The following is a 22,360-nucleotide window of genomic DNA, read 5'->3' as shown; positions in this document are numbered from 1 at the left end:
TCATCGATGACATGTTGATGGCTGCGAAGAACATGGCGTAGTTTCTCCGCTCCGGGGAAGTACTGGATGACGAAGGGTACTCTGTTGGTTGTGTCCCGTGTTTGTCTTCTGAGGAGGTCTATGCGATTTTTCGCTGTGGCCCGTCGGAACTGTCGATCGACGAGTCGAGCGTCATATTCCGTTCTTACAAGGGCGTCTTTCAGTGTCTGTAGGTGTCCATCGCGTTCCTCCTCATCTGAGCAGATCCTGTGTATTTGCAGGGCTTGTCCATAGGGGATGGCTTCTTTAACGTGGTTAGGGTGGAAGCTGGAGAAGTGACGCATCGTGAGGTTGTCCGTGGGCTTGCGGTAGAGTGAAGTGCTGAGTTGTCCGTCTTTGATGGAGATTCATGTGTCCAGGAATGAGACTGATTCTGAGGAGTAGTCCAAGGTGAGTTTGATGGTGGGATGGAACTTGTTGATGTTATCGTGTAGTTTTTTCAGTGATTCTTTGCCGTGGGTCCATAGGAAGAAAATGTCGTCGATGTATCTGGTGTATAGCGTTGGTTGGAGATCCTGTGCAGCGAAGAAGTCTTGCTCGAACTTGTGCATGAAGTTGTTTGCGTATTGGGGTGCGAATTTGGTCCCCATGGCTGTTCCGTGTGTTTGGGTAAAGAACTGGTTGTCGAAGGTGAAGACATTGTGGTCAAGGATGAAGCGGATGAGTTGTAGGATGGCGTCTGGAGATTGGCTGTTGTTGGTGTTGAGTACTGAGGCTGTTGCAGCGATGCCGTCATCGTGGGGGATACTGGTGTCGAGTGCTGAGACGTCCATCGTGGCGAGGAGTGTTCCTGGTTCAACTGGTCCGTGGGTGCTGAGCTTCTGTAAGAAGTCTGTAGTGTCACAACAGAAGCTGGGGGTTCCCTGTACGATGGGTTTCAGGATGCCCTCGACATATCCAGAGAGGTTCTCACACAGGGTTCCGTTGCCTGATGCGATAGGACGTCCAGGTGTGTTGGCTTTGTGTATCTTTGGGAGGCAGTAGAAGTCTCCCACGCGGGGAGTACGTGGGATGAGAGCATGTAGGATGCTTTGAAGGTCTGGATCGAAGGTTTTGATCAGTCTGCTGAGTTGGTGGGTGTGTTCTTTGGTCGGATCTGCGGGTAACTGTCTGTAGTGTTCCTGGTTGTCCAGTTGTCGGTATACTTCTTTGCAATAGTCCATTCTGTTCTGTATGACGATGGCACCTCCTTTAACACGAGCGGGAGACCAGAACCCGCTCCTTTACGGCTCGGCCGGTTTGGTTAAATTACCCCTCCTGGTGTCTTACCAAATACTTCCATAAAGAACGCCAGTGCCATGTTGCTCCTTGTGAATCACTTTGTTGAGTCGCTGGGAGATTCCTACCAAATTACCCAGAACATTCCATTTCCACAACCTGCCTGAAGAGCCCATTCATTTCCCTGTAGATTCCTGTCTCTCTGGGAGCTGGAGGTCACCACATGTGACCTTGGAGAAAGAATGCAACCTGTGACATTTCTCTTCTTTAGCGGAGGTGTTAACCAAATTACAATGGAGATAACACTTTCCAATCAGGCGTCTGCTGAGTGCAAGGCCTCTCCCCAGGCTTTCAGTGTAGAACTGGAAATCCGCTCCATTAACTCATAGTCCTGTACAGCACGCGATATTGGATACAGGGATATGGGCAGAACACGTGCACCAGCTATCATCTGCATTTCCTATTCCATAGTTCAGTCTGTTTAGGCACACAGAGTAGAAATGTCCCAGGTTCTGGAATGGCTTAGAATTCGTTGGGAGGGGAACAGGAAAATGATTACCGCTCTTGCAGGCAATTTTAACCTAATCTGGCGGCCTGGAAACTGATGGATTCGGGTGATCGTGGGTTTTAAACCCCGCGTGATTTTACTCTCATTGAATTCAACGGACAGGAATATAAAGGATGGGGAGGATGTAAAACTGGCTTTCCACCCGATCCTGTCAGTTTCCCGCACGGTCTGTTATGTTAAAATTACCCCAGTGTGAGGTGTGTGTGGCGGGGGTTGGGGGCGGGGGGAAGGCCAGGTCCAGGTAAGAGTGAACAATCTCCGGACAGGCTGAGAAATGTAGAGTTCACACCCACTTGATTGCTCGACTGATTGCCTGCCACTAACAATAATGAAGATCATCAGAGGTGAAAGGTGAGGCGGGGGATGGCGGGGTTTGGGGGAAATTGACAGGAGGAGTAGGAAGAAAGTAACATCGTCTTAGGTCAGGAAAGTAATAGCGCTGGTAGTTTCTTTCAATCGTTTTAGCAACACGTACATTACTGCATCAAAAATCAACAAGGTTGTTCATTACAGAAAGAACAACGAATCAGAGCTGGAATCTGTTCGATTCCAGGATGATTTGTTCCCACTATAAACCGTTGTGACACGTCTGACGTTTCTCTTTATTCTGTTAATTTATGAGCTGGTTTTTCAGGTAAGGGTTTTAGTTTAACACGTGTTGCTCGAGAGGAAAAAAATGACGTCAATCATGAACTAGACTGAGACGCCACTTCAACAAATAGTCTTCTTGATAAATCATAGAATCACAGAATGAAACAGCACAGAAAGAGGCCATTCGGCCCATCGTGCCTGTGCTGCCTCTCTGAAAGAACGATCCAATTACACCCACTCCCCTGCTCTTTCCCCATAGCCCAGCAAACTTTTCCGTTTTAGTTTTATATCCACTTCATTTTTGAAAATTACTATTGAATATGCTTCCACTGCCATTTCAGGCAGTGCAATACAGATCACAACAACTCGCTGCATAGATACCTTTCTCCCCATCTCCCCTCTTGCACTTTTGCCAATTAAATTACATCTGTATCCTTCAGTTATTAACTCTTCGACCAGTGGAAATATCTTCTCCTGATTTATTCTATCAAAATGCCTCATAAATTTGAACACCTCAAATTAATCTCCCCTTATCCTTCCCTGCTCTAAGGAGAACAATCCCAGCTTCTATAGGCTGTCGACATAACTGAAACCCCTCATCCCTGCTAAAATTCTAGAATATCTCCTCTGCACCATTTCCAAGGTCCCGATATCCTTCCTAAAGTGTGGTGTCTAGAATTGGACACAGTGCTCCAGTTGAGGTCTAATCAATGATTTACAAAGATTCAGCATATCTTCCGTGCATTTGTGCGCTGTGGCTCTATTTACAAAGAAAAGTTTCCTGTATGCTAATTAAGAGCTTTCTCAGATTCTCCTGACACCTTCAAAGCTGTGTGTCCCTGAACCCCCAGGTCTCTTGGTTCCTGCACCCCCCTTTCAAATTTTGCTATTTAGTTTATAAAGATCCTCCTCATTCTTCATTTAAAAATGCATCATTTCGTATGTTAAATTTCATCTGTAATGTGTCCCATTGTACAATCAACATTTGTATCGTTGAAAACTATTCTATAACGGTGGTGGCATCAAACCACTTGTAGGTTGGACTTTGGGGTTGTTGTTTGAGAATTGTTGTCCTGATCAGTAGGCTCATGGGAAGGCTGAGAAAGAAAACGGAATTGTTGGAAAACATTAAATAAACAAGAAAAAATGCAAACAAACAAACTGAGGTAAACAATGATGATTTCCTCCACGTAATGTGTGAAATCCCTCGATAAATGAGAATCACGGCATACGTTATAATGGTCTGGAATTTACTGTAACAATAATGGTGAGGCTAATGGAACTCACTGTTATTTATTCACAATTCGGTCAGCTACTTCGATAGCTACTTCGCAGTTCAATGCGAAAACCTGGAGTTGTTGTCGGAGATCCACCGCTATTCATCAATTTGCTCGAAAATGTCATCCCGCTGTCTGGCTCCCTATTCAAATGTACTGAGCTGCGTAAAATTCCTGTACTTGCACGGTAGAGAGGGATTAATCTCACCACCGAAAGCTAGGGATTGTCCATATCAGTCTAAGTAGCATTTTTAAAATAGTGATAATTTTAAATTACTGACAAACAACCTTTTCAGCATGAATAATTAACTTTTACGAATGTGGAATCGCATTCCTACGGATTTTAATTGTTGATGGAGATTATTTTTAAAATTAAAAATTGAAAACGAAAAGTTTATCTTTCTTTCTCTCTCTTTTCTCTCTCTCTCTCTGAATCCAATCTTTCTTTCCCTTTCTTTATTTGGCTTTCAATACCTGATTTAATATTGAATACACTATTCTAACTTACACTTCCTGTTTCAGATTCTACACTGTTCAGATTACAATCCTTCACTATGACTGGTGAAAGGGGATACAGAGTTGCTTGTTCTGTTCAAACAGGTCCCAGATGCCCTGTAGAGGGCTCCGCAATGCGTTTGGATCTGTTACTGCAACTTCAAGGACAAACGTTCATAGGAATTAAACAGACATCTCCATCCTCAATGATGGCGGAACACAGCATACGAGTGCAAAAGAAAAGTCAGAAGCGTTTGCAACTATCTTCAGCCAGAAGTGTCGAGTGGATGAAACCTATCGGCCTACTTATGAATTCCCCAGCTGCACAGAAGCTAATATTCAGCCCATTTAATTCACTCCACGTGATATCAAGAAACAGCTGAGCGCACTGGTTCCAGCAAATGCTATAGGCCCCGACAGCATCCTGGCTGTCTTGCTGAAGACTGGGGCTCCAGAACTAGCCGCATCTCTAACCAAGCTGTCCCAGTACAGCTACAAAACTGGCATCTATCCGACAATGTGGAAAACTGCCCAGTTACATCCTGTCCACAAAAAGCAGGACAAATCCAATTCAAACAATTACAGCCCCATCAGTCTGCTCTCAATCATCAGAAAATTGATGGAAGGTGTCGTCGACAGTACTAGCAAGTGGCGCTTTCTCACCAATAACCTGCTCACCGAGACGCAATTTCTGTTCTGCCAGGGCCACTCCGATCCAGACCTCATTACAGCTTTGGTCCAAACATGAACAAATGTACTGAATTCCAGCGGTGAGGTAAAAGTGTCTGTCCTTGACACCAGGGCAGCATTTGACCGCCGCCTGGACCATGACCCCACTAGCAAATATCAAGCCACAGTTTCCAAGTGTGTCACTGACCTCATCTCCTCTGGAGGTCTTCCTTCCATGACCACGAACCTCATAGTCCCCCAACCCCGCACAGCCCGCTTCTACCTCCTTCCCAAGATCCACAAACAGGACTGCCCTGGTAGACCCATCGTTTCAGCCTGTTCTTGCTGTTATCTCTTCCAATCTCGACTCTATTTTTTCTCCCCTTGTCCAGTCTCTTCCCACCTACATTCGCGACTCTTCCGATGCCCTCCGTCACTTTAACAGTTTCCAGTTTCCTGGCCCCAACCATCTCCTTTTCACTATGGACGTCCAATCCCTCTACACCTCCATCCCCTACCAGTACGGCCTTTGAGCGCTCCGTTTCTTCCTTGAACAGAGGCCCAAACAGGCCCCATCCACCACCACCCTCCTCCACCTGGCTGAACTTGTTCTCACGTTGAACAACTTCTCCTTTGACTCCACTCACTTCCTCCAAATTAAAGGTGTTGCTATGGGAACCCGCATGGGTCCTAGCTATGCCAGCCTGTTCATGGGATATGTGGCACATTCTTTGTTCCAGTCCTACTCAGGTCCCCTCCCTCACCTCTTTTTCCGGTACATCGATGACTGTATTGGTGCCGTCTCCTGCTCTCGCCCTGAACTAGATAAGCTCATTCACTTTACTTCAAATTTCCACCCTTCCCTCACCTTCACATGGTCCATCTCCGACTTTTCCCTTCCCTTCCTTGACTTCTCCGTCTCCATTTCTGGCGATCGGCTTTCAACAAACATCCACTACAAGCCCACCGACTCCCACAGTTACCTGGACTACACTTCCTCCCACGCCGCTTCCTGTAAGGAATCTATTCCATTCCCCCAGTTTCTCCGTCTCCGCTGCGCCTGTTCTGACGATGCCACCTTCCATACTAGTGCTTCTGACATGTCTTCCTTTTTCCTCAACCGAGGATTGCCCTCCACTGTGGTTGACACGGCCCTTGACCGTGTCCGTTCTATTTCCCGCACTTCTGCTCTCGCCCCTGCCCCTCCCTCCCAGAACTACGATAGGGTTCCCCTTGACCTCACCTTTCACCCCACCAGCCTCCACATTCAACGGATCATCCTCCGCCAGTTCCGCCACCTCCAACGTGATCCCACCACCAAACACATCTTCCCCTCACCTCCCATTTCAGCATTCCGCAGTGACCACTCCCTCCGCGACACTCTGGTCCACTCCTCAATCACCCCTAACAGCCCTGCTCCTTCACCTGACACCTTCCCGTGCAAGCGCAGGAGATGCAACACATGCCCTTTTACCTCCTCCCTTCCCACTGTCCAGGGCCCCAAACACCCCTTCCAGGTGAAACAGCGATTTACTTGTACTTCTTGCAATTTAATATACTGTATTCGCTGCTCACGATGCGGTCTCCTCTACATAGGGGAGACCAAACGCAGATTGGGCGACCGCTTTGCAGAACACCTCCGTTCAGTCTGTATGGGTGACACTGTGTTTCAGGTTGCCTGTCACTTTAATTCACTGCTTCACTCCCACTCTGATCTCTCTGTCCTCGGGCTATTGCATTGTTCTAATGACGCTCAACGTAAGCTCGAGGAACAGCACCTCATCTTTCAATTGGGCACTTTGCAGCCTGCTGGACTCAACATTGAGTTCAACAATTTCAGATAATTATCCCTGCCCCCATTTTTCATGCAGTATGATTTTTGCCATTCCCATTTGCAACATTTTATCTTCCCTGCCTCTCACAAAAGTACAGGATGTTCTTTCTATTTCTTCCTCCCCTCCTAACCACCCCCCCCGTCTCTGCACCTGCTTATTAGCTGTTACATCTCCAGCTTGTTCCAGTTCTGATGAAGGGTCCCAGACCTGAAACGTTAACTCTGTTTCTCTCTCCACGGATGCTGCCTGGCCTGCTGAGTATTTCCAGCATTTTCTGTTGTTATTTTGGAATCAGAAGGGAAATGTCCACTGGCTGGAGTCATATCTAGCACAAAGGAAGGTGGCTGTGGTTGTTGGAGGTCAAACATCTCTTCCCCAGGACATTGCTGCAGGAGAACGTCAGGACAGTGTCCTGGGCCCAACCATCTCCAGCTGGTTCATCAATGACCTTCCCACCATCATACGGTCAGAAATGGCGATGCTCGCTGATGACTGCACTGTGTTCTATCTATTCACAACTCCTCAGATAAAGAATTCCTCCACGCCCACATGCAGCAAGACCTGGTCGACATGCAGGCTTGTTTTGATAAGTGGCAATGAATATTCGTGCCACACAAGTACCAGGCAATGACTGTCTCCAACAACCGAGAGTCTACCGACCGACCCTTGACATTCAACAGCATTACCATCGCCGAATCCCCCACCATCAACCTCCTGGGGCTCCCCATTGACCAGAAACTTAACTGGTCCATCCACATAAATACCGTGGCTACAAGATAAGGTCAGGGGCTGGGTATTCTGCGGCGAGTGTCTCACCTCCTGACTCCAGAAATCCTTTCCACATTGAAAGGCACAAGTGAGGAGTGTGATGGAATCATCTCTACTTCCTGGATGAGTGCAGCTCCAACAACACTCAAGAAGCTCGACACCATCCAGGACAAAGCAGCCCCCTTGATTGGCAGCATATCCAACACATTAAATATTCACCCCTCCAGCACCGGTGCACCGCCGCTGCAGTGTGTACCATCTACAAGATGCACTGCAGCAACTCGCCAAGCTTCTTCAGCAGCTCCTCCCAAACCAGTGACCTGTGCCACTTAGACGGACAAGGGTAGCAGGCGCATGGAAACACCATCACCTGCAAGTTCCCCTTCAAGTTACACACCATCCTGACTTGGAAGTATATCGGCCGTTCCTTCATCATTGCTGGCTCAAAATCCTGGAACTCCATCCCTATCAACTCTAAGGGACTGCCTTCACCATGCATACTGCTGCGGTTCAAAAGGCGGCTCACCAGCACATTCTCAAGGGCAACTAGGGATGGACAATAAATGCTTCCTTTGCCAGCGACGCCCACATCCCAGAACGAATAAAAATATGTTACCGAATGGCGGTCTCGGTTCGTCCACTGGCAACAGTAAATCTTGACGCAATATTTCTCATTGCAATACCTTCGGGAGATAAAAACCAAATTCTGATTTCTTAGAGTCAGTATTTAGCAGAGCCGAAAATATTCTTTGGTAATTTGGTCTTGTAACTACAAACCTTATAGACCTATATTTTGGAATGGTTCCACGACTACTTGCCTACGAAAATGGAAGCGACAATTGATATCAAGAGCGCCAACATTGCCAGCAGCTGGAAAACGTTGACAAGACTGAAACGGTATATCTGTGGATCAGTGGCAAGAACATATTTTGGGCAATCTGAAATAAGACGACTTCAGGCATCGAGAACTGTCGTATATACAGCGACAGCACAATTCAAGGAGAATCTCTAATCGATGTTTACAAATGAGCCAATTCGTGGCCAATGAAGAATATTTAGAGTGCAATTGATCTCTGCCAGTAGTGCTAAACGGGCATCAGAAGTCTGTTTTACGCTCCTCCCGCATTTCCTCTTTAATTCAATTCAAGGAAAAAGAAAATCGGGTGGAGCGTATGGCAGATTAATTTCATCCCCATTGTCTCAATATTTGGCGACCTCTCACAGGGCATCAAGAATATGTCTTCATGTGAAAGCTTATTTCAGGATGGGGTGGGAATTAATGGACCAGGGCGTGGAAATGTTAGTCAACATCCGTTTGCAAGTCCGAAATGTGCCTTTAGAAAACGAACTGACCGCAATGTTGGAAGTCTAGGAGAACATTTCATTGAAGCTTCTCTGCACTCCAGGCTGAGGAGGGAGAAGCCCCAAAACACAGGCGCTGCAGCGCCGCCACAGACCGGCTGGTGTAATAGCAGCATAACGTCTGCTCGTTAGAAACGTGAACAGATGGAAATATAAATTGAAAAGTTATAGCAGGTTGTACACAAAGAAAGTACGAAGAGACAAAGGTTGCTTAAATATCCACAGTACCAATTAATAGAATCATGGAATGATACTGCAGAGAAGGCGGCCATTCGGTCCATCGTCCCTCTGCTTGCACTTTGAAAGAACTATCCAAATAGATATATTTTCCCGTAGCCCCGTAGTTTTTCTTCCATTCAAGTATTTATTAAATCCTCTTTTGAAAGCTAGTATTGCATTTGTTTCCACCATCCTTTCATGCAATGTATTCCAGATCATAAGAAGTCATTGTGTTAAAAACGAATTCTCCACATCTCCCCGCTGTCTCTTTTGCCATTGACCTTCAATCTGTGTCCTCTGGTTACCGACCCTCTGCCACTGGGATCAGATTTTCCTTATTTGCTCCATTAAAAAATACATGATTCACACGACCAAACAAATAAATATTTTTCTTTGCTATTTGGCGATTTTAAGCAAGTTCATGTTGCTTCTCTAAATATTTATATTAACTTCAAGCTTGTTTCCTGTATACGTGACTTCACATGATCTCCCCTCATCCCAGAGCAACGCTGAATTGACGCTGTATTGCGGTTACACTTCGTAAGATGGAGACAAAAAGCGGTCTTGGAACACCTCTTAAAGGGATTTCTCACAGCTTCTCTCTCAAGTTGATCCGATAACCATTGGTTTTATTACACCTGTGTGTGCCTGGGAAATGGAAAGTGACGCAAAGCTGCGTTTTTGTATGAATATTTTAATAGTGCATAACGCAGCGAGAGGAAGTGCTGATTTGAAACAGTTATTCATGTATTGATGGAGTTCTGCTAACGCTGTATATGACGGTGCTTAGGCTTCAGCTGCAGTACTGAAGACAATATTAGGCACCACATTTTCGGAAGGATGCAAAAGCCTTAGAGAAAGTGCAGATGAGATTTTATAGAAAGGTACCAGGGATGATAAACTTCTGTTACATGGATAGATTGGAGAAACTGGGGTTGTTCACCGTAGAGCAAAGAACGTTAAGAGTAAGAGACAAGTAAAACTTTGTTGAAAGCTGATGGAGATGATTCGAAACAGCACATTGTTAGAATGCTTTCACAGCATTTAAATGGTCACGGTGTCCAAGCATTCTTACCATTCGCATATTTAGTGTTAGAGCAGATGTGGGTGAAAGGGGAACTTGAATCTTGTCTCGTTGTATGAACCATGAACAGTTTGCAAACGCATGTTCAAAAATTGATAAAAAGCCTGGTCGAGAAAAAGGCTGATACGAGAGTAATTATGAAGGCATCATATGCAACAGTAACAGATAAATAAAACGACCTATTACTGCATAAAAAGCAACGATTGTAGAACAGGGGCAAAGTCCGAATTTCTAAAAGCGGGGAAAACACCTGAAAACGTGGCCTCAGCAAAACGTGCAAATATATATTACATAGGCACAAGCCAAGCTTGTACTCAAGTATAAGTGTAGAACCTTTTGCCTCCAAGGCAGAGCGTTATCATGTTGCTCAGGAGCCACACAGCCACGCGGATGGCCTGCAGGGATGGAGCAGGTCGGTCCACGCCTGGGGAACACGGGCTGGGTGGTTCTCTTCGGGTGGGAACGCCCTCAGGGTCAGTTAAAAGCCCGCAGACATGCAGGCAGCTTAGAGCCGAAAGTGATCACACGGGGCCGATCAACCAGGTTGTATAAAGTGCATTCCATCTTTTCATTTAATATGACAGTGTAAATCAGTTTTTAAAATTTAATAGTGATGTACTAAATCTTGTCATTATAATAAAACGCTCGTGGGCGAATCATGAGCTGAATTGTTGTCGCCGGACTAACAACCCTTTGTTATGACGATAACCATGGAGGAAATTATCCAACACACATATGGCTGTGGAACACATTAATCATTCACTCCCTCCACCACCTGCAGTGTGTACCTTCTGCAGGATGCACTTCAGCATCTCGCCAAGGCTTCGTCAACGGCACTGCCAAACGCGGGAACTCCACAACCCAGAGGGACAACGGCAGCAGGCGCATGGGAGCAACATAAATTCCACTCCAAGTCATGCACCATCTCGACATGGAAAGAAATCCGCCGTTCCTTCATCGTCATTGGATCTAAACCCTTAAGATGCTTGGCTAGCAGCACTGTGGGAGCACCTTCACCACAGGGAGTGTAACTGTTCAACAAGAAGGCGCACCACGATTTTCTCAAGAGGAAACGGTCTGGGAAATAAATGCTGACCTTGCTAGCGAGACCCATATCCCCAGAATTAATTTTACAAAGTATAGCTCATAAATATACTCAGGAACATATTTCCCGGTTGGTAGTCCCAGTGAAATTCTACATGTGATCACACTGAAGTTGTTTACAATTTCTCTACGAGTAGTGACAAGAACTGACCTCCATCAGCTAATTGATGATGTCCCTACACTTGTGGCTCGAACAGATTTTACTCAAGGCATCTTCAAAGTAAAGCATTGCATGTTGAAACCTTGATCTATTTGAGAAGGAATAAATGAATACAATGAATGCTTTCAGCTTATACTCAGAGTTCTCGGTTTTCCCATCTGAATTCCTGGACTGTTTACCCTTCTGATTGGTGAATGAGTCTGGGAGCCTCCCCATCTCACCACGGCTTCCCTACTACCGGATCGTGGGTTAATATTGGGACTGATGATGCTCTATTCTATGCCCAGAAAAGTTGCCATGTTCCAAATAAGGACTGCACAATCGACCCTTAGTGAATAAGAAGGTATTTCCACAGACATTAGATTGCAAACATTTCACTTAAACTGAGGCACTTCACGTCACTTTACTTGGTCCATTCCTTTCTGGATTAAGTTCATCACAAAAGCGGGATACAGGCTACACTTAATGTCCCTTGTGGTCTCCTGCTTTTCATTGGCCTCATTATTATTAAATATTAATTTGTTAATTTTGTTTTGTATGTTGCACAATTCTCTCACTAATTCCTGAGTAGATAAAACGGTGCCTTGATGTTGAATTAAATCATCTCTCTACTCTTGCTTCATTTTGGATAAAATGTCTTTCAATTGCTTTCTCATCAACTCATCATGTTCCCACATTCCCTCAATTCGGCTCGGTTCATACCAGACAAAGCTGCTGTTGTTCCTTCCTTTCTTAAATACGGGCGTTACATTTGTGGTTTTCTAGTCCGCTGGGACTTCTCCAGAATCCAGGGAATTTCGGTACATTACAACCAATGCATCCACTATCTCTGCAGCCACCTCTTTTAAGACTCTCGGATGCAGGCCATCGGGTCCAGCGGACCTGTCCACCTTTATTCCCATTATTTTCCGAATACATTATGTAAATTGCTAGTACTGTCCATCATAGAGCTTCCCACATCTGACGTGTGTTAGCGAAATCTAGGTTTGCAGACTCTCGGCCAGTTCAATGTTTGTTTCAATTCACTGTTATCAGCATTAATGATTAACGCTCCTTCATACTGGATCCACAGGTCTCCTATTTTGCTGCTGATAGTTCCTTGAGTTTTGGTCCACTTAAAAGTGATCTTATTTACAGCATTTTAAAAATTATATTTGTAACCCATCTCCTTGTGATACTTGCATGCCCTTCATGCTTTCATTTCTGGTTCAATCTGGACCGACCGGGTTGGTTGCATAACTCCAGTTCCTCTCCGGTTGCTGTTTCGCTGGAAGGGATCAGCAGTAGTACAATATCTATCCACATCCTTTTCCTGTTGAAATAAATTCAAATGAAGTATTTATTCCATCTAGTGATCTGACCTCATTTTCGTGCAAATTTTAGACTGATCTCCATCATATCACATATATTGTGGTTTCTTCCCTCTTTTCTGACTGACCAAATTAAAGTTTGTATCTCCCAATTTTTCCATGACTTCATACGGACCTTCCCAATTAGCTTTATTCACATGGGTAATTACAATAAACTTGTGCGCCAAATGCACTTGGCAGAAAGAAGGTGGGAAAACTAACAGCTAGTTTAGCATAGTGAATGGGAAATATTGCTGCAGGATAGTGTGCGCGCGTGTCATTGATTGAAATAAAGCTTTGTGCTGGAACCTGAACGCCTGCCAGATGAAGGCTTTTTGGGTGTAAACGTTTGAAAGAAAAAGGAGTTATTTAACTGCAGCTGATTTTCACACAGAAAAAAACAGACGGATAACTTTCTGAGGACAGACAAGGCAAGGAAAGCTCCGTGATTCAAATAATGGACAATATGGGAAGATTACTAAAGGGTGTGTCATGTTAAGTCAGGTGACAGACGCAATCGGCTCAAGGGAGGAGGTTTTAGTTTAGTAAGGGGAGAAAGATCATATACAAACAGACATTTTGTGTTTAGAAAATAAGTGCAGCGAGGGAATAGTGAAGTGTAGGTTTACACATCTCTACTCATGTCTGTTTAATCTGCACTGCTTGTAAAGTGCTTTGTATATGGATTGAAGAAATAATTGTATTGAACCTGAAACAACGACTGTTTTGTTACTACTCAAACAAAGAGACAACGTGACTCTCCAAATTACAATATTGACGAGCAGCCGCAGTGTGAGCCTACAGCTTTTTGTTCTAATAACCGGGGAGGTGTCGATTTCGGACTGAAGTAAGATTTGGGCCATCAAGAACTCAATCCGGACAAGCTCTGGCCCAGGAGGGAGAGGACTTCCACCATCCACAGCTGACGGTGACAATTGCGCTGCAGGGCACAGGATAAAGAACCTATACGTGTGAGTAGTAGACATTTTGCAGGGGGAGTTGACAGATGTGTGGCGCTTTGACATAGCAGTGAACAGGCCGCTGTGCTCACCACACAAAGCTCAATCTTTCATTAGCTTCACGGAGGGCGAGATTCTGGTTAGGCAGAAAAGGGAAGACTGATCACCTCCAGCGATGGGCCATCCAGGAGGGATAGAGCCCAGATAAAAAGAGACCCGACCCAAGGGAGAAAGGTCAGATAAATAGCGGACAATCCAGGAGGGAAGGAGCCAATTTAAAATAAAGAGGGATGGAAAAGCCAAGATAAATAGAATGACCAATTCCAGAATGGAAAGTGAGCAGATAAATGAATAAAAGTAGTAACGAAGTACCCTCATGGTGGATAGAGGCAGACAATTTTAAAGGCAGACAGATTTTATAGTAAGCAAGCTCATGTTTGCACACAACTTAGCGATATTAGGGTTAACAGCTGTCAGAGAGATGAAAGAGAGAGGGTAACATCCAGCATCCAGAAACCAGGAATGGTGAAATAAACTGTCTGCAAACCCACCTGAGAACTCAGCAAAGGAAGGAAAGAACAGGCAATAACAGCTGCAAAATGAGTTGCTGAGTTGACAGATCAAAAGATGAAAGAAAATAAACATAAAGTTGAAATCGACACTGAAGCTGCCAGTTTCTCAGCAGAGAAAAGTAAAACATGAGTCTTGCTGAGTGAAAAGAGACTTAAAGGATACTAGAATTTCAGTTTGTGTGAAAAAGTGTGAACATGTGAAATTTTTCCTGACTATGAATGATTAAGAATTTATAGCATTTCTTTTGTCTGAAAAGGTATCTTTAATAACCGTGTTTGTTATGTTTGTTTTAGCTCCACCCATTTTACCGTGCATGGAGTTAAATGCCGTTTAACCTTTTGTAGTCTTGCCCTGGAAGTTGGTCAGGCCTGTGCTGTTTTGGATTTGTTGATTGTTAAATGTGTGTGCACACAGGTGTATTAGCTGAGAGACACTTGAGCCATGTTTTTGGTTTTTGCAATGATTTGGCCCTTCGAGTTGATAACCAATGAAAGGGATCATATTTCTAAACTGTGTGAATGTGGTTGTTTAAGTTTGCTTATTTCAAGTAAAGATTGTGCAACCAGCATTGAATTACATTTTAAGTTACAGTCGCAACTGTGAAAAGACTGTTTGTTTTACAAAAGATAAGCTCTAGCTTTGAAGTTACCGTTGCCATGGTGTCAGATAGAAAATTAAGTTGAACTTCCAAAGCGTTTTGTTTTAATTAGGATTAAAGTAAAAATAAAGCTATGTCTTTATGCAGTGTAAATAAAACATGGGTTGTCTCGTTTTAAATCAATTCGAATTTTTATTTGAGAGACACTTGAGCTATGTTTTTGTATTTTGAACTGATTGGTGATGGATCAGGGACGGGGGAGTACTTGGACACTTTGTTCCAGGAGGCAGTCACACCTTTAGGGTAAGTAGTACTTTAGAGTTCTTTAGTGGTCAGGGACAGGAGGGTGTGACTGCGAGTCAGGAATGCATGGGGACCCAGGGTGTAATGATGGCGGAGCCTCAGCCCTGGACTTTGTCCAACAGGTATGAGTTACTTTCTACCAGTATGGATGAGGAAAATGACTGCAGGGTTGATGGGTAAACTGACCACGGCACTGTGTTACAGGGGGCAATCCAACTGGGGGGAGAAAGATGGAATGTGGTAGCAGTAGGGGACAGTATAGTCAGGGGGATAGACACTGTTCTCTGCAGCTGCAAAAGAGATTCCCGAAAGCTGTGTTGCCTGCCCGTTGCCAGGGTTAAGGACATCCCCTTGCGGCTGGAGAAGAACTTGGAGTGGTAGGGGCAGGATCCAGTTGTCGTGGTCCATGTAGGAAACAACTACATAGGTAGAAATAAGAATGAGGTTCTGCTGAGGGAGTCTGTGGAGCTAGAGTCTAAAATAATATGCAGAACCACAAGGATAATAATCTCTGGATTACTACCTGAGCCACGTGCAAATTGTCATAGAGTCAAGCAGGTCAGAGAGTTAAATGCGTGGCTCCAAGCGTGGTGTGGGAAAAAGGGGTTTAAATTCATGGGACACTGGCACCAATAACGGGGAAAGAGGGAGCTGTTCTTTCAGAACGGGCTCCACTTAAAACGGGCTGGGACCAGTGTCCTGGCGAATCGAATAACTGTGGCTGTAAAAAGAGTTTTAAACTAAAAAAAAAGCAGGGAGGGCTCAGGTGAGGGGAAATTTAGAAATCAAAATGTAAAGCTCAAGGCGATAGAGCAATGTAGCGATTTGGTTAAAATAAGCAGAGTGTGACAGGATGGGACAGATTTTAATGGAAGCATTGCAGCAGATCATAAGATCAAACCAGGAAATACTGGTAAAACATTTGAATTAAAGGCTCTTTATCTGAATGCACGAAGCATTCTTAACAAGATAGACGAACTAATGGTACAAATAGAGATAAATGGTTTTGATCTAATAGCCATTACAGACACATGGTAGCAAGGTGGCCAAGGTTGGGAACGAAATGTTCCAGGGTACTTGACGTTTCAAATAGACAGTCAGAATGGAAAATGAGGGGGCTTAGCACTAATAATAAAGGATGACATAAGGACAGTAGCGAGAATGGATCTCGGCTCAGAAGATCTGGAAGTAGAATCAGTATGGGTGGAGATAAGGAATAACAGGAAAACATTGGTAGGAGTACTATATAGAGCCCCTAACAATAGCTATACTGTTGGACAGAATATTAATCAAGAAATTGTAGGAGCTTGCAACAAAGGTAATGCAATAACCTTGGGGAATTTAATCTTCATATAGACGAGACAAATCTAATTGGCAAAGGCAGTCTGGAGGACGAATTAATGGAATGCATTTTGAACAGTTTCCTGGAACAATATGTCATGGACCCAACCAGGGAACAGGCTATTTTAGATCTTGTAACGTGTAATGAGACAGATTAATTAGCAATCTCATAGTAAAGGAATCTCTCGGGCAGAGTGATCATAATGCAATAGATTTTTACTTTAATTTTGAAAGTGACTTGCCTAAGTCCAAAACTAGAGTCTTAAACTGAAATAAAGCCAATTACATAGGTATGAGGGGCGAAGGTTGGCGAAGGTAGATTGGAAAAATAGATTAAAAAGTATGGCGGTAGTTAAGCAGTGGCTATCAGTTAAAGAACTATTTCATAATTCTCAACAAAAATACATTCCATTGAGAAACAAAATCTCTAGGTGAAAAATGATCCAACCGTGGCTAACTAAAGAAGTTAAGGATAGCATTACATTGAAAGAAGAAGCTTATAATGTTGCAAAGAATAATAGTAAGCCTGCGTATTGGGAGCGTTTCAGAAACCAGTAAAGGTTGACCAAAAAATTGATAAAAAGTGAAAAAATAGAATGAGAGTGGCAGAAGTAAACGTTGGTCCCTTAGAAGCTGAGACAGGAGAAATTATTATGGGTAATAAGGAATTGGCAGATAAGTTAAATACATATTTTGTATCTGTCTTCATAGTAGAAGACACAAAAATGCATATAAACTGGTGGGGAACCAAGGGTCTAGAACATAACGTAGTTAATATAAGTAGAGAAAAAGTACTAGAGAAACTAATGGGACCAAGAGCCGACAAATTCCCTGGACCTGACGGCCTACATCCTAGGGTTCTAAAAGAGGTGGCTGAAGAAATAGTGGATGTATTTGTTTTGATCTTCCAAAATTCCCTAGAGTCTGGAATGGCCCCAGCTGATTGGAAGGTCGCAAATATAGCATCGCTATTCAAGAAAGGAGGGATATTAAAAACAGGGAACTACAGGCCAGTTAGCCTGAAATCAGTCATCAGGAAAATGATGGAGTCCATTGTTAAGGAAGTGGTATCAAGTCACTTAGAAAATCTTGACATGATTAGGCAGGGATAATGTAGTTTTATGAAAGGGAAATCGTGTTTGACAAATTTATTAGAATTTTTTGAGGATGTAACTAGCAGGGTAGTTAGTTAAAGGGGAACCAGTGGATGTAGTATATTTGGAATTCCAAAAGGCATTCGATATCACAGAATCACAGAAACCCCACAATGCAGATAGAGGCCATTTCGGCCCATCGAGCCTGCACCGACACATATCCCACCCGATCCCCGTAACCCCTACACCAACACATATCCCACCCTATCCCCGTAACCCCACGTATTTAATCCCCCTAACACTAAGGGTCAATTTATCATAGCCAATCAACCTAACCCGCACATCTTTGGACTGTGGGAGGAAACCGGAGCACCCAGAGGAAACCCACGCAAACACGGGGAGAATGTGCAAACTCCACACAGACAGTCACCCGAGGCCGGATTCGAACCCGGGTCCCTGGCGCTGTGAGGCAACAGTGCTAACCACTATGCCACCGTGCACCCCATGGTGCAACACAATCGATTATTAAACAAGGTTAGGGCTCATAGGACTGGGGGTAATATAGTAGCATGGATAGAGGATTGGTAATCGGACAGAAAACAGAGAGTAGGCATTAATGGATCTTTTTCAGATTGGCAGGCTGTAACTAGTGGAGTGCTGCAAGGTTCAGTGTTGGGGCCTCATATATTTACAATCTATATTAATGACCGAGTATAATGTATCCAAGTTTGCTGATGATACAAAGCTAGGTGGAACAGTAAGCTGCGAGGAGAACACAAAGAGTCTGCAAAGCGACATAGATAGACTACATTTGTTGGCAGTAAGGTGGCAGATGGAGAATAATGTAGGGAAATGAGAGGTTAATCACTTTGGTAGGAAGGATAGAAAAACAGAAATGGTGAGAAACTTTCAAATGTTGGTGTTCAGAGAGATTTGGGTGGCCTCGTGCAAGAACCACAGAAAGCTAGCATGCAGGTGCAGCAAACAATAAGGAAGGCAAATGGCATGTTGGAATTTATTGAAAGGGGATTGGAGTATAAGAGTAGGGAAGTCTTGCTACAATTCTACAGGGTCTTGGTGTGACCAACATGGCGTACTGTGCACAGTTCTGGTCTCCGTATCTAACGAAGGATATACTTGCCTTGGAGGTGGTGCAAGGAAGGTTCACTAGATTAATTCCTGAGAAGAGCGGGTTGTCCTATGATGGGAGATTGTGTAGAATGCGACTATTCTCTCTGGAGTTTGGAAGAATGAGAGGTGATCTCATTGAAACATACAGCATTCTGAAGGGGATAACAGGGTAGTTGCTGAGAGCTTTTATCCCCTGGCTGGAGTCACTAGAACTAGGGGGCATAATCTCGGGATAAGGAGTAGGCGATTTAAGACGGAGATGAGGAGTAATTTCTTCACTCAGAGGGTTGTGAATCTGTGGAATTCTCTGCCCCAGAAGGCTTTGAGTGCTGAGTCTTGCAGTATATTCAAGGCTGAGATGGATAGATTTTTGGACTCTAGGGGAATCAAGGGATTTAGGGGTCGGTCGGGAAAGTGGGGTTGAGTTCGATGATCAGCCATGATCTTGTTGATTGGTGGAGCAGGCTCTAGGGGCCGTATGGCCTTCTCCTGCTCTTCTTATGTTCTTATGAAAGCGGAGAGACTGATTGTGGGAAGCGGACGTGGGATCTTGGAGTCACTTTGGGAGAAGTGGGCTCACAGTGAAGAGCTCAGACATCAGAGAAAGACACACATTCACGTGATCCCTCCGTGAGACCTTTCTCACCAGTTAGCTCTAACATTTAAGTAAGGGTGAAAGGGATTTTATTATCTTTAAGGAAAAGTGGAATCAATCAGAAGACTATAGAAATCAGTTGATTAATGCTAGTGGTTCAACTGAAGCATGTCACACACTAAATCCAATCATCATTACAATACATTAGTAAAGGTAACAAATTCATAAAAATCATTTAAAATTGGAATTGAAACTAAACATTAATAGTTTCTCAGCAACTAGCTGTGTGAAATGCCCCCTGTAGTTTCACCCCAATCTTGCATCTTTGTCTGGAGCCGGAAACTTATATTTTGCCAAATTTTCAAAATCAAGAAACTCAGCCCAGTCCCGGTCTCCCATAATGCAGCAGTTCATTTCCAGTTCTAGATACTCCAGCCAGGGGATAAAAGCTCTCAGCATCTACCCTGTCCATCCCCTTCAGAATGTCCACGGCTCTGTCACGGGTGGACTTCAGCTCCCAGAATGCAGCAGAGTCGCAGCGCACGTCAGTTCATTTAACTCTCAATTCTACAATGCAGCAAAACCTCGCCCCTCCTCCTCTTCAGTCCAATTCCTCAGTGAGGAGGTAAAGGAGTGAATGAAGGATTCATCTTCTTCCTCAGTTTCTATTTTTCAGGATAATAAAATCCAGCTTTTCAACAATGCGATCTCCACGACGTGCGGAATTACTTGGATTTACAACCCAGGAGATTCTCTGCATTTGGGCCCCTTCAACACAACACAACAGAATCCCGCTGTGTGTACTTCAATAGAGTGCTTATACCTGGGTCTCCAGATTTGGATTTGTTACAGTAGGGATAGGCACCACAGATTATCCCATTAACAGCTGTGATGATGATTAAGCTAAATCGGCAACTTAACAAAATAGCATTAAATGATAGAGTTCCTCTTATTGCCTCCTACACTGCAGTATATGTAGTGACAGGGGTATTCCAAATTAAGGTTTAATTTTTGTTAATCTTCCCTTCTTTTAAGACAATTTTCTTGCTTTCTTCGTTGTATATCTTGATTGTTAAACTCCTCAGATTGAAGTTCATCAGTTGACCTGTGCCTGTGTTACGCAGCACATGGATTTGTAGTTTGTTTACAGGAGGTTATGTTTGTCAACTTCAGAAGGAGATAAATAGGTTTGTGGCGAATGACCCTCCTGGTAATTCAGTAAATAACCTACAGAATACAGTTATCCAGTGAGCTAAAATGGTCCAACCGGCTTCACATCCAACTCATAATTCCACATTTTGTACTCGTAGATATTCATGATGGAAATCCTTGATACAGTGAAGAATTTGAGCGATTAGTGCATTCTCCTTGTATCATTAAAACTGACATTAGGTCAACTGGAGGAATCCTCTTTTTTACACTTTGAAAGCAGAAATTTCTATAATTTCTTCAAAACTGGAATTGTTAATTCCTGGAATCTCTGATACTGAGCTGTGTGACCTTTAAAGTGCAGAAATATCCTTTCTGTGATGAGCTTACCAAAAGTGTCCACACAGCCCAAATGAGAGAAGCCCAGCAATTCTCGTGACAACAATAACAAATTTCATTTGAACTCTATCCCTTTGATAATCGAGGGGCCATTCTCGAACAAAGGGGAGATCCGGAACTGGCAGAGTGCAGGAACCCGTGAGACTGGGATCTGGCAGAATCTGGGATCCCGTGGCCCTGTGTTCTGGCAGAGAGTGGGATCCGACAGAAGGAATGGGAACCAGGTGAGCGGGGCCATGTTGAGAAAGTAAGAGGGAAGATTCGAAAAAAAATGGACGGAGACAGCCGCACTTTGGATTAATAAAATATCAATTTCATTTTGTTTTCAGCCTTTAAGTACCGATCAGTGAAATGATATTACAACCGAATCGGTAAAATCGTTAAAGGAAGAGCTTGGATCTGTTTCAAAGGGGAATTGGTTAACGTACTTAAAATATATTTTGCTTAACATTAAATTGTTGATTATACATAAAAAATAATGAATAATCTTCCAAACTGAGCAAGAAAGAGATCAATGTGATACTGGAAGTACGCGGTTGTGTTGTTTCGGGCGGGACCCTGTACACAGTGGGAGAAAGACCTGAAAACTGTCGACATGGCCAGAACCTGGGATAGTTCTCCATGGAGCTTGCAATGTTCAGGAGAGATTTGTTCAAAATTATGAGGGGGGTTTTCTAAATAAGGCAGCATTGTTTCCACTGGCAGGAGCGTTGGTAATCACGGCCACAATTTAAGGTAATTGGGAAATGATCCAGCAAGGAGATGAGGAGATTTTTTTACATGATCTGGAATGCCCTGCCTGAAAGGGTACCGGAAGCAGATTACAGCTCCCTTCACGATCTGTGGACGTCCCAAAGCGCTTTACAGTCAATGAAGTACTTTTTGAAGTGCAGTTACTAATATAATGTAGGAAGCGGGACAGACAATTGGAGCACAGCAAGCTCCCACAAACAGCAATGAGAAAATGACCAGATAATCTGTTTTAGTAATGTTGTCCCAGGTATGAATATTGGCCAGGATTCTGTGGAGACCTCTCCTGCAGTTCTTTGAAATAGTGCTGTGGGATCTTTTATGTCCTCCTGAGAGAGCATTCGGGACCTCGGTTTGACGTTCCTTCCGAAAGACGGCACCTCCGACAGTGCAGCACACACTCAGTACTGCATTGAGGTGTCAGCATAGATTTTGTGTTCAAGGGTCTGGAGCGGGATGTTAACACATTGCCAACTGATGCAGAGCTGAGAGTGCTACCACAGAGCCACTGCTGGCACCCTTTTATAAATAGTAACTTCAAAAGGGAATTGGATATTTTGTGAAAGCATGGTGTGCTGGGCTGTGGGGTAAGTGCAGCGGAGTTGGACTAATTTGATACCTAGTTCAAAGAGCCGAGAGAGGCACATAGGCCGCACGGTCTCCTTATGGGCTTTCTGATTCTATGATTCTCTGCCTCGAGCATTACCCGTGACACTCAGACAATAATGAC

The sequence above is a fragment of the Somniosus microcephalus genome, unplaced genomic scaffold (genome assembly GCF_052327205.1).
Source record: "Somniosus microcephalus isolate GS21.2 unplaced genomic scaffold, FLI_Smic_1.0 unresolved_chr2, whole genome shotgun sequence".
NCBI lineage: Eukaryota > Metazoa > Chordata > Chondrichthyes > Squaliformes > Somniosidae > Somniosus > Somniosus microcephalus.
This window is presented reverse-complemented; position numbering follows the sequence as displayed.